Here is a 9915-nt window from a genome sequence, read left to right on the forward strand (position 1 = left end):
ACCATCCAGCACCAATGCAGACAGAACCAGTAAAACTTCCATGCAACATTCCCAGGTCAATACTCCCCTTTCCCTACTCCGTCACAGAAGGTCTGACAGATGGGGAACTTTACTGAAATATTTTAATGAACTATCAGTAGGACTCTCTACCGATCCCCTTGGCATCGCTACTGCTTTGGGGAAAGAATTGCTTCTCTTGCTGAGACTAGGCTGAACAGGCCAGAGAGCTGAGATGTAGAGCCACTCAGAGTGTCTGGGCTGGAATCAACACATATCAATGGAAACAACGAGGAGTCCTGTGGCACCTTAAAGACTAACAAATTTATTTGTGCATAAGCTTTCGTGGGCTGGAACCCACTTCATCAGATGCATGAAGTGGAAACTTCAGTGGGCAGATATATATACTATGCAGAGGACCAGTGCTAACGAGGTCAATTCAATCAGGGCAGATGTGGTCCACTCCCAACAGTTGTTGAGAAGGTGAGAACACATTATAATCAAGGAGGCTGACAAAGGAAGTGCTGTAGTCATCATGAATAGGTCGGATTACGAACGGGAGGCTGCCAGGCAACTCTCCAACACCACATTCTACAGGCCACTATCCTCTGATCCCACTGAGGAGTACTAAAGGAAACTACACCGTCTGCTCAAGAAACTCCCTGAAGAAACACTGGAACAAATCTACACAGACACACCCCTAGAGCCCCGACCAAGGGTATTCTATCTTCAAGGGTAAAATCCGTAAACCTGGGAATCCTGGACACCCCATCATCTCAGGCATCGGCACCCTGACAGCAGGATTGTCTGGCTATTTGGACTCTCTCCTCAGGTCCTACGCTACCAGCACTCCCAGCTGTCTTCGAGACACCACTGACTTCCTGAGGAAACTACAATCCATTGGTGATCTTCCAGAAAACACCATCCTGGTCACTATGGCTGTAGGAGCTCTCTACACTAACATTCCACACAAAGATGGACTACAAGCCATCAGGAACAGTATCTCCAATGATGTCATGGCACACCTGGTGGCTGAGCTTCTTGACTGTGTCCTCACCCACAACCATTTCAGATTTGGGGACGATTTATATCTTCAAGTCAGCAGCACTGCAATGAGTACCTGCATGGCCCCACAGTATACCAACATTTTTATGGCTGACTTAGAACAACGCTTCCTCAGCTCTCATCCCCAAGTGCCCCTCCTCTACTTGAGCTACATTGATGACATCTTCATCATCTGGACCCATGGGAAGGAGGCCCTTGAATAATTCCATCGGGACTTCAACAGTTTCCACCCCACCATCAACCTCAGCCTGGACCAGTCCACATAACAGATCCACTCCCTGGACACTACAGTGCAAATGGTCACATAAACACCACCCTATACCGGAAACCTACTGACTGCTATACTTACCTACATACATCCAGCTTTCATCCAGAACACATCACACGATCCACTGTCTACAGCCAAGCCCTAAGATACAACCGCATTTGCTCCAATCCCTCAGACAAAGACAAACACCTGCAGGATCTCTATCAAGCATTCTTAAAACTACAATATCCACCAGGGGAAGTGAAGAAACAGATTGACAGAGCCAGACGGGTATCCAGAAGTTAGCTACTACAGGACAGGCCCAACAGGGAAAGTAACAGAGCACCACTGGCCATCACCTACAGCCCCCAGCTGAAGCCTCTCCAGCACATCATCAAGGATATACAACCTATCCTGGAAGATAATCCCTCACTCTCACAGACCTTGGGTGGAAGGCCAGCCCTCACTTACAGATAGCCCTGCAACCTGAAGCAAATACTCATCAGCAACTACACTCCACACAACAGAAACACTAACCCAGGAACCAATCTCTGCAACAAATCCCGTTGCCCAATTTTGTCCACATATATACTCAAGTGACACCATCATAGGACAAAACCACATCAGCCACACCATCAGGAGCTCATTCACCTGTACATCTACTAATGTGATATATGCCATCATGTGCCAGCAATGCCCCTCTGCCATGTACATTGGCCAAACCAGACAGTCTCTATGCAAAAGAATAAATGGACACAAATCAGACATCAAGAATGGTAACATTCAAAAACCTGTTGGAGAGCACTTCAATCTCCCTGGACACTCAGTAACAGACTTGAAAGTTGCCATACTTCAGCAAAAAAACTTCAAAACCAGACTTCAGCGTGAAACTGCAGAGCTGGAATTCATATGCACTATCAGACTGGGTCTGAGTAGAGACTGGGAGTGGCTGGCTCACTACAAGAAGTAATTTTCCCTCTTTTGGTATTCTCACCTTTTCATCAACTGCTGGGAATGGACCACATCCACCCTGATCGAATTGCTCTCATTAGCACTGGTCCTCCTCATAGTAATGTGGAATTGTGTGGATTGTGGGGTCCACCCCAATAGAAGGTCACTCCCAAGGAACTGGCTGAAGGCCAGGGCATAGATCAGACCTTGTGAATCCATGACAGAAAGTCACCTCTCAATCTTCTCTTTGCTAAAGTGAACAGATTGATCTCCTTCAGTCTCCTACTGTGAATCATTTTTTGGTGACCCTTTTCTGCAGTGTCTGTGATAGTTTGGGGTGCAATCCAGACCAGTAAGGGGTTGTGTCACTGCCTGCCCTGCCCTCCCAACTGCAACTGCTCAGAGTCCCCGGAAACCTGCCCTGTCACACACGGAGCAGTTCAGAGCTGAGCTCTTTTGGAAACGTGGCCCTAGGCCTCTATGGCCCCCAGCACCTGCAAGAGGCTGCGTTGCTGTAAAGGGCAGTGGGCTTCCAACAAGGGCTGACTTCACTCGGGCCTCACACCACATTGCGCTGATGGAAGCTCTGTCTGGGTCTGGACTGTGACAAGGGGAAACGGCTGTAACCTGCCTCAGTCCAGGATGGCTGCAGGGTCTGGCACCACCCAATGAGCAGCCACACCAGGGAGGAAGTCGGTGAGAGCAGGGCTGGTGGGGGAGTCACTCACTGAGCACCTGCTGATAGAGCACCAGTGAGAGGTAAAGCTCCCCCCGCCCTGCCAGAAACCCCCTGAGGGCCACAGCAGCCTCCCCTGCCTCCCTTGGGGTGAGGGCCCCCCGGGATACAAAGGGCCTCATGGGCACAGACAGCTGCAATTTACACTCAGAGGGGGAGATTTTTACAAACACAGGAGAGTTAGGATCAATGGGCCTTGTGCCCCTAAATTCCTTAGGAGCTTTATAAAATCTCTGCCTCCCTGCATCAGTTGCACCCAATCTGGCCCCAGGTGTTTCCCTTCCATCTTTCACCCTCTCGCTCTGGAGTGTCCCATTAGTGAGCTGAAGATGAAAACACCCGCACACTCCCAACAGCACCCCACAGGAACATTACAGCCGGCGATCGGTGCCTACCCCGGCTGCCAGTAAATGGAGCAGAACAGCAAACAAACGAAAAACCTGACAGTGGAGAAGGGACTGAGCAGGTCTCTGAATCTGTGTGAGCATTTCTACAGCCACAGCTGTGTTCCCAGTAGGAAAGTGACAGTTTATCCCCCAAATCCCAGGAACGAGGCCCGTTGATAGGAGCAGCTCGTCTGACTAATCAGCCTAGAACTATCCAGGGGAGCAATTCAGCTGAGGTTGCAGTGAGTGACCCCCTACCTGCGGTGTCCTGTGGAGTCGTTTCTGAGCCGTTCCAGTCTCTCCGGGGGGCTCCCTGCTTCGCTAGCACCCAGAGCCATTCTCCCTAGGCAGAGCTCCTGCTCCCAGTGACTGGTTCCCTTTCCCAGGCTCTGACATCCATCCCGCCGGAGGGGTCAGGGAGTCGCAGGAATTAACTGCAGCCTGCTCCTAAGCCCCGTCCTCTCTTGGCACATCCACCACCTTCAAAAGTGAAAGAAGGATGGAGGCTGGAACGTGACAGTGACTGGATCCGCCTCACAGGACGGTTAGGCACAAAGATCAAATTCCTCTGCCACACCCACAGGGCTAGTGTGAGGGCAGCTTCGGTGCCAGCAGCCTCAGCTCTACAGGTTGCCTGGTGACGGCCAGTTCTGCAGGCTGTTTGTCCTGTGCGCTACGAATCTCTGTAATTACTTCAGCCCTGTGTAAAGAGTGGGACCAAATCCTGCTGCAGCAGCCCCTAGACTCAGTGGCCATGTTAATTCATTCCAGTTCCCTGATGTAAAATTAACCAGTGATTATTTGGGGGATAGGGTTTTGCTCTATGCTCTCCAGTGGGCCAGCCCTACTCCCTGGGCCTCCACTCCTGCAGTGCTATTCAGAAAGCCTGGCCCAGATCCTCTTTCCTGGGCCCTGGCTGCTCTTCCCCTAGAAACAGGTCCCAGCAGGGCAGGGAGACAAAAAATAAGATTGTGCCTGGCTGCATGCAACAAACCTCCTGAATTCTGTGGGATCTTGGAAAATGCTGAATTCCCTCACTGTGGAATGTTGTGATCATTGGGCCACACAACCACCCGAATTGTGAGCTGAACCGTGAGAAGTGAGAGATAGTTGATAAAAAGAAAAGGAGGACTTGTGGCACCTTAGAGACTAACCACAAGTCCTCCTTTTCTTTTTGCGAATACAGACTAACACGGCTGTTACTCTGATAGTTGATAAAATATCACAATAGCTGATAGCAATAAATGCTGATAGGAAAAGCTGCAAACAGAGCTGGTGCTACCCCATTGGGGGCCCTAAGAGAGAACAGTATGTGGGCGGGGGGGAGGCCTTTACCCAGCCCTGTGAATTCTAACTGCATTATTTTCAAAAATCAGGGCCCCTGAGCTGCCCAGGGCCCTAAGCAACTGCTTAGTCTGCTTATGCCAAGCGCTGGCTCTGGTGGGAGACAGACAGACTGAATCAGTCCCAACAGACGGGCTCCTGGTTTAACTCCAGGACTGTGTTCAGATCATGCCTGGTAAACATGAGGAGGGTGGTGTGGGAAATCAGTGAAGCACAATGCGTGTGTCTGAAATTAGGCCTAGCTGGTGAACAAAATAATGAGGAGATGGGCTATTCCACCCACCAATCCCCTTGGGGACCTCTAGAAGAGAACCTGGGGGGCGAATTAGCTGATGCTGGCTAACTGAGAGCTGGGTGGGCCGGAAAGAGAGAGCTTCACCATCACGGCTGCCATCCCCACCGAGTGTTCAGACCTCAGAATCCACCATTACGCAGTTGGGCCTTCATAGCCCTGATCCAGAGAGATGTGCTGACCAGACCGAGCCAGGGAGAGTCCCAGGTGACATCATCACCGACTCTGGCTATATTCCTAGGATAAGAGACTTTGTCACACACACACACACACACACACACACACACACAACCTCTGTGTGTACTTTTTCTTCCCTACCTTATTTTTATTCTGTCCAGTCCCTTTCCTTTTCCTTCTGTATATTTTGCAGGGGAGGCACTAAAAGCAATGACCTAAACAGCCGGATGCTGGTACAAGTTTGCTCTGTCCTCAGAGTGGCTGATCAGACCATGTGCTGTGATTTTCCAGCAGTGAGGCTGCAAGTCAGAGTCAGACTCCCAGACAGAAGCTGCATTTTCTCTCCCTGCTGTTCTTTTCTCTCCCCTCCATGGGACCTTGGCTCAGATGTCTGGGGCAGTTCACTCCTCTCAGAGCTACTGTTTCAGGCTGTCTGCAGACTCAGGCCGTCATTGCCTGTTCACATTTTCAAGGTTATTGCTTAAAAGTCTTTAAATCATGACTTGAGAACTTCAGTAACTCAGGCAGCAGCTATGGGTCTATTACAGGAGCGGGTGGGAGAGGTTCTGTAGCCTGTGTCATGTAGGAGGTCAGACTAGATGATCACAATGGCCCCTTCTGCCCTTGAAGTCGATGAGTAAAGGAATTGGGTGCCTAATCCCCATTAATTTCAAATGAGAGCTGGGCCTCCAAGTGTTCTGTGGGGCTTTGAAAATCCCACCTGTGATTATTGAAGATGCAGATGGAGACTCTGGAGCCCAGTTCTCCAGCAAAAGGTGAATTCCGCAGCCTGAGAATTGAGGAATTCACTGGGCCCAGGTGTAATTAAGGAAATAATGTTTATTAACACCCACCTGCCAGGCTTCCTGCTGCACTAGAGAGAAACCCCGACACAGGTCTGGTTGTGAGGAGTGTGACAAGGGCCGGCAGACTGGCAGGAGCTCGGCAGCCGCCCAAGATAATCAGACAAAACCCTCTCCACAGTGTCAGTTTCATTCATAGATTTCCTGGTGCAATTAAATAAAACAATTTAGCAGAGTCTGTGGCCACGTCCCCTTCGTGCAGCTGCACAGGCTGAGACCCCGTGGGCAGGGCCCCCTCTAGGGATCAGAGTCAGTCACTCTCCCTGTCCAGTGGTTGTTTCACCTCTCTGCTGATACTCCAAACAGCATCTGTGTCGGTGCCGATTGTGAGGGTGGATGAGGCGATGTGGGGCCAGTTCCCTATGAAATAGACGAAGACCCAACAGCTCCCTTCACACAGGTCACCAGACATCGTCCACGTATTGTCCTGTGCTATTACTGACCGACTGTACCAGTGCCCTAGCGGTGAAAGCCCGGTGTGGGCCAATGCCCAGCCACTTCTCTATAACAGACACCTTTTTGAAGGATCATTGGATTATATTTGTCCTTCTAGCTGCTTTGATTTCTGGGTTTGATACCTCAATATCTCCCCTGCATTTTCCCAGAATCGTTTGTACAAATTATTGCTGGGAACATTTGTATTCTACTTTTTCGTAAGGTTGATTTCCTTTTCTTTAACTCTTCCAAAATTAATGAAAGATTAAATATATAAATTACAAGGTTGCAGAGTGCACAGGGATGAGTGCAGTATAAGAACCTGACTAGAGCAGGAGGGATCACACCCCTGCTGTGGTACCACCTGCTGGAGGGGTTGCGGCTGGAGAAAGTCTCCATGGGGCTCCTATACAGGAATACCCTTCACACAGCTCTGTCAGTGGGTGGGGGCTGCTCTCCCACAGACTGAGCCAGAGACTTGCCCCAAAACTGGCCGGTGCTGAGGGACCAGCAAGAAGTCAGGATGCCCTAAGCCCCAGGCAGTGCCCATGGCCATTCCTTGGAAACACAGTTCCTAGGGAGCAGCACTTACAGGAAGTCCCCTGTGATCGCAGCTGCCCCGGGGAACCCCATAAAGGGGGATCCCCACCAAGACTGGGAAGGTGCAGAAAATATCATGCAGCCCCAGGTGATATTGCCTTTTCCAATGAATCTCCACTAGGCTGAGGGAGGGACGATGGGTGTCGCCAGCTCTGGCCCATCCATTCCCCTCACCATCTGCTGTAGGGTCCATGGAGCACACTCTATGGGGGGGGGGGCAGTGCCACAGAGACCTCTGAGCCCATTCACATGGGAGCAGGGGACCCTGGTGCAGAAGTTTCCTGTGAGAGCAGATCTGGGCAGGGGGACATGAGTCACCTCCGCATTTGGTAACTTTTCTTCACACCAGTTTGTGCTGAAAGGCTCCTTGTCTCTGGAGGCAGGAATTGTTGTAACCTTCAGACTTTACAGCAATAAATAATACGGGTAGGACCATAAAACATTCCCTTATCAGGTCAACGGTTGCTTGCGATGGCCAGGGAGACATTAACTGTCTGGCTCTTGGGAAGTTTCATTCTTAAAAAGAGAAGGAAGAAAAGTTAGAAAACTTCATCTAGCATTGAACAAGGTAACAATAGTGGCAGATCCTGGCTCACACAGGGGACAGTGATAAGGGTACAGAACTTCTCATGGGGCAAGCTCTCACTCTGCCCTCATGGCCCCCTCTCCTGCTGCCACCCACCCACTCCTTGTGCCCCCTCCCAGTGTCCCACCCTTCTCTTATCTTAGCTTATTCCCTTCTGTCCTTGGCAGATCCAGCCTCATGATCCCCCCACATGGTCTGTCTGTTCCTGATGCTGTGAGGGGGAAGCAACACTCCTCAGCTCGATTCTTCAAACCTGTGAGCCCCCATCCCGCTCCCATTGGGTGAATGGTTAAAAGCCCCACTGACGTCAGCTGGGCCCCATGTGGGGCCCTCCCATGCGATTGCCAGTGGCTCAGTATCACGCATGGCAGCAGAGAGATGTCGGGGCAAAATCCAGTCACCTTAGCCTGTTAGCCCCCAAACTTTCCTCCCTCTTCAAGGGCAGAATCAGGCTTTTAAACCTGGTGATTAAATGGGGATGTCCACCCCACACTGTGTTTATACCATGTTAGCCGCTCATTGACATGCAGGTTACTCCCCAGTGTGGAAATACCCTGATTGCCAAGCAGGAGGACACGAGATCTTCACCCGCTGCTATTTCTCCCAGTGCCTGGTAAATAATTTACCCGACTAATCTGACCCCACCCAGTCTCCCCACCCAGTGCAAAGAAACACTGTAACTGAACTTTCTCCTCACCCTGTGTCATTTGTGACGCGATTACAATCTGTATGACCCTGTTTAACAGCAGGAGAGAGGAGCAGGTGGTGAAGCAAGGAGGGAGACAATGAGTAGAGAGGTGTAAAAGCTGAATATACTCTGTGGCTCGGGACCAGAGGCAGATGCATAGCTCACATTCACCAGTGAGTTAAAAGTGCACTGAGAAGATTTCAGGAGAGGCGGGAATATCACAAAGCTCACATAGAAAGTCAGGGTAATGGAAGTTTTGGAAATTTCTGAAAATATAAATGCTACAGAACACTAAGTATTCAAACCTCCTTCCATTTTGAACCTCCCTTTGCTTTCTAGGGCAAGCATTGGCCACATTCTCCTGGCCTTTAGACAATGTAAAGTGGAGAACATTTAGTCCCTGAACTGTCCTTGCATGCAGTGAAGGGACTCTGCAGACCAGCAATACAGACAGATTTGCGCATCTAATACTAAATGCCACGTTGGAAAAGTCAACCAGATTTTGCTACAAGTAGCAGTTATTGACATCCATGGTGTCCTGTCACCGAATGGCTCAGCAGCAGTTCTGCAGAAAAGGACCTAGGGGTTACAGTGGATGAGAAGTTAGATATGAGTCAACAGTGTGCCCTTGTTGCCAAGAAGGCCAATGGCATTTTGGGATGTATAAGTAGGGGCATTGCCAGCAGATCGAGGGATGTGATCGTTCCCCTCTATTCGACACTGGTGAGGCCTCATCTGGAGTATTGTGTCCAGTTTTGGGCCCCACATTACAAGAAGGATGTGGAAAAATTGGAAAGAGTCCAGCGGAGGGCAACAAAAATGATTAGGGGACTGGAACACATGAGTTATGAGGAGAGGCTGAGGGAACTGGGGATGTTTAGTCTTCAGAAGAGAAGAATGAGGGGGGATTTGATAGCTGCTTTCAGCTACCTGAAAGGGGGTTCCAAAGAGGATGGATCTAGACTGTTCTCAGTGGTATCAGATGACAGAACAAGGAGTAATGGTCTCAAGTTGCAGTGGGGGAGATTTAGGTTGGATATTAGGAAAAACTTTTTCACTAGGAGGGTGGTGAAACACTGGAATGCGTTACCTAGGGAGGTGGTGGAATCTCCTTCCTTAGAAGTTTTTAAGGTCAGGCTTGACAAAGCCCTGGCTGAGATGATTTAGTCGGGGATCGGTCCTGCTTTGAGCAGGGGGTTGGACTAGATGACCTCCTGAGGTCCCTTCCAACCCTGATATTCTATTATTCTATTCTATGATTCTAATTTGATACCCCACCCTCCTTTCTGATTGCTGTATGGATAGTGCATTACAACAAATGGGGGTACACTTCTCACAATTTTTTTTTTACCATTCCCATCCTCTGGACCTGTGGTAGCAAATTATGACAGGGCAGCACCCATATGTCACAATTTTCTACCTCGCATCTCTGCCGTCCTCTGGTCCAGGGGTAGCTAATTGTGACGGATTAGGTCAGGCAGCTCCAGGTCATGTGGAAGATGGTCCTCTGGGCTCCTGACTCCTTCATTGGCCTGCCTGTCCTGTCAA

The 9915-nt window shown here is 50.0% G+C and overlaps 1 protein-coding gene across 1 annotated transcript in view; it reads right to left on the reverse strand.

Annotated features, from left to right (window-relative positions):
• LOC141998861 (butyrophilin subfamily 1 member A1-like) overlaps window positions 1-3868 on the reverse strand; it is a 47799-nt gene extending 43931 nt beyond the window's left edge. The window contains exon 1 of the mRNA XM_074971834.1: window positions 3641-3868. The gene's annotated coding sequence lies outside the window, so the exon portion shown is untranslated. The remainder of the gene's footprint in view (window positions 1-3640) is intronic.
• Window positions 3869-9915: the final 6047 nt, after the last annotated feature.

Source organism: Natator depressus, chromosome 14 (genome assembly GCF_965152275.1).
Source record: "Natator depressus isolate rNatDep1 chromosome 14, rNatDep2.hap1, whole genome shotgun sequence".
Classification (NCBI taxonomy): Eukaryota; Metazoa; Chordata; order Testudines; family Cheloniidae; genus Natator; species Natator depressus.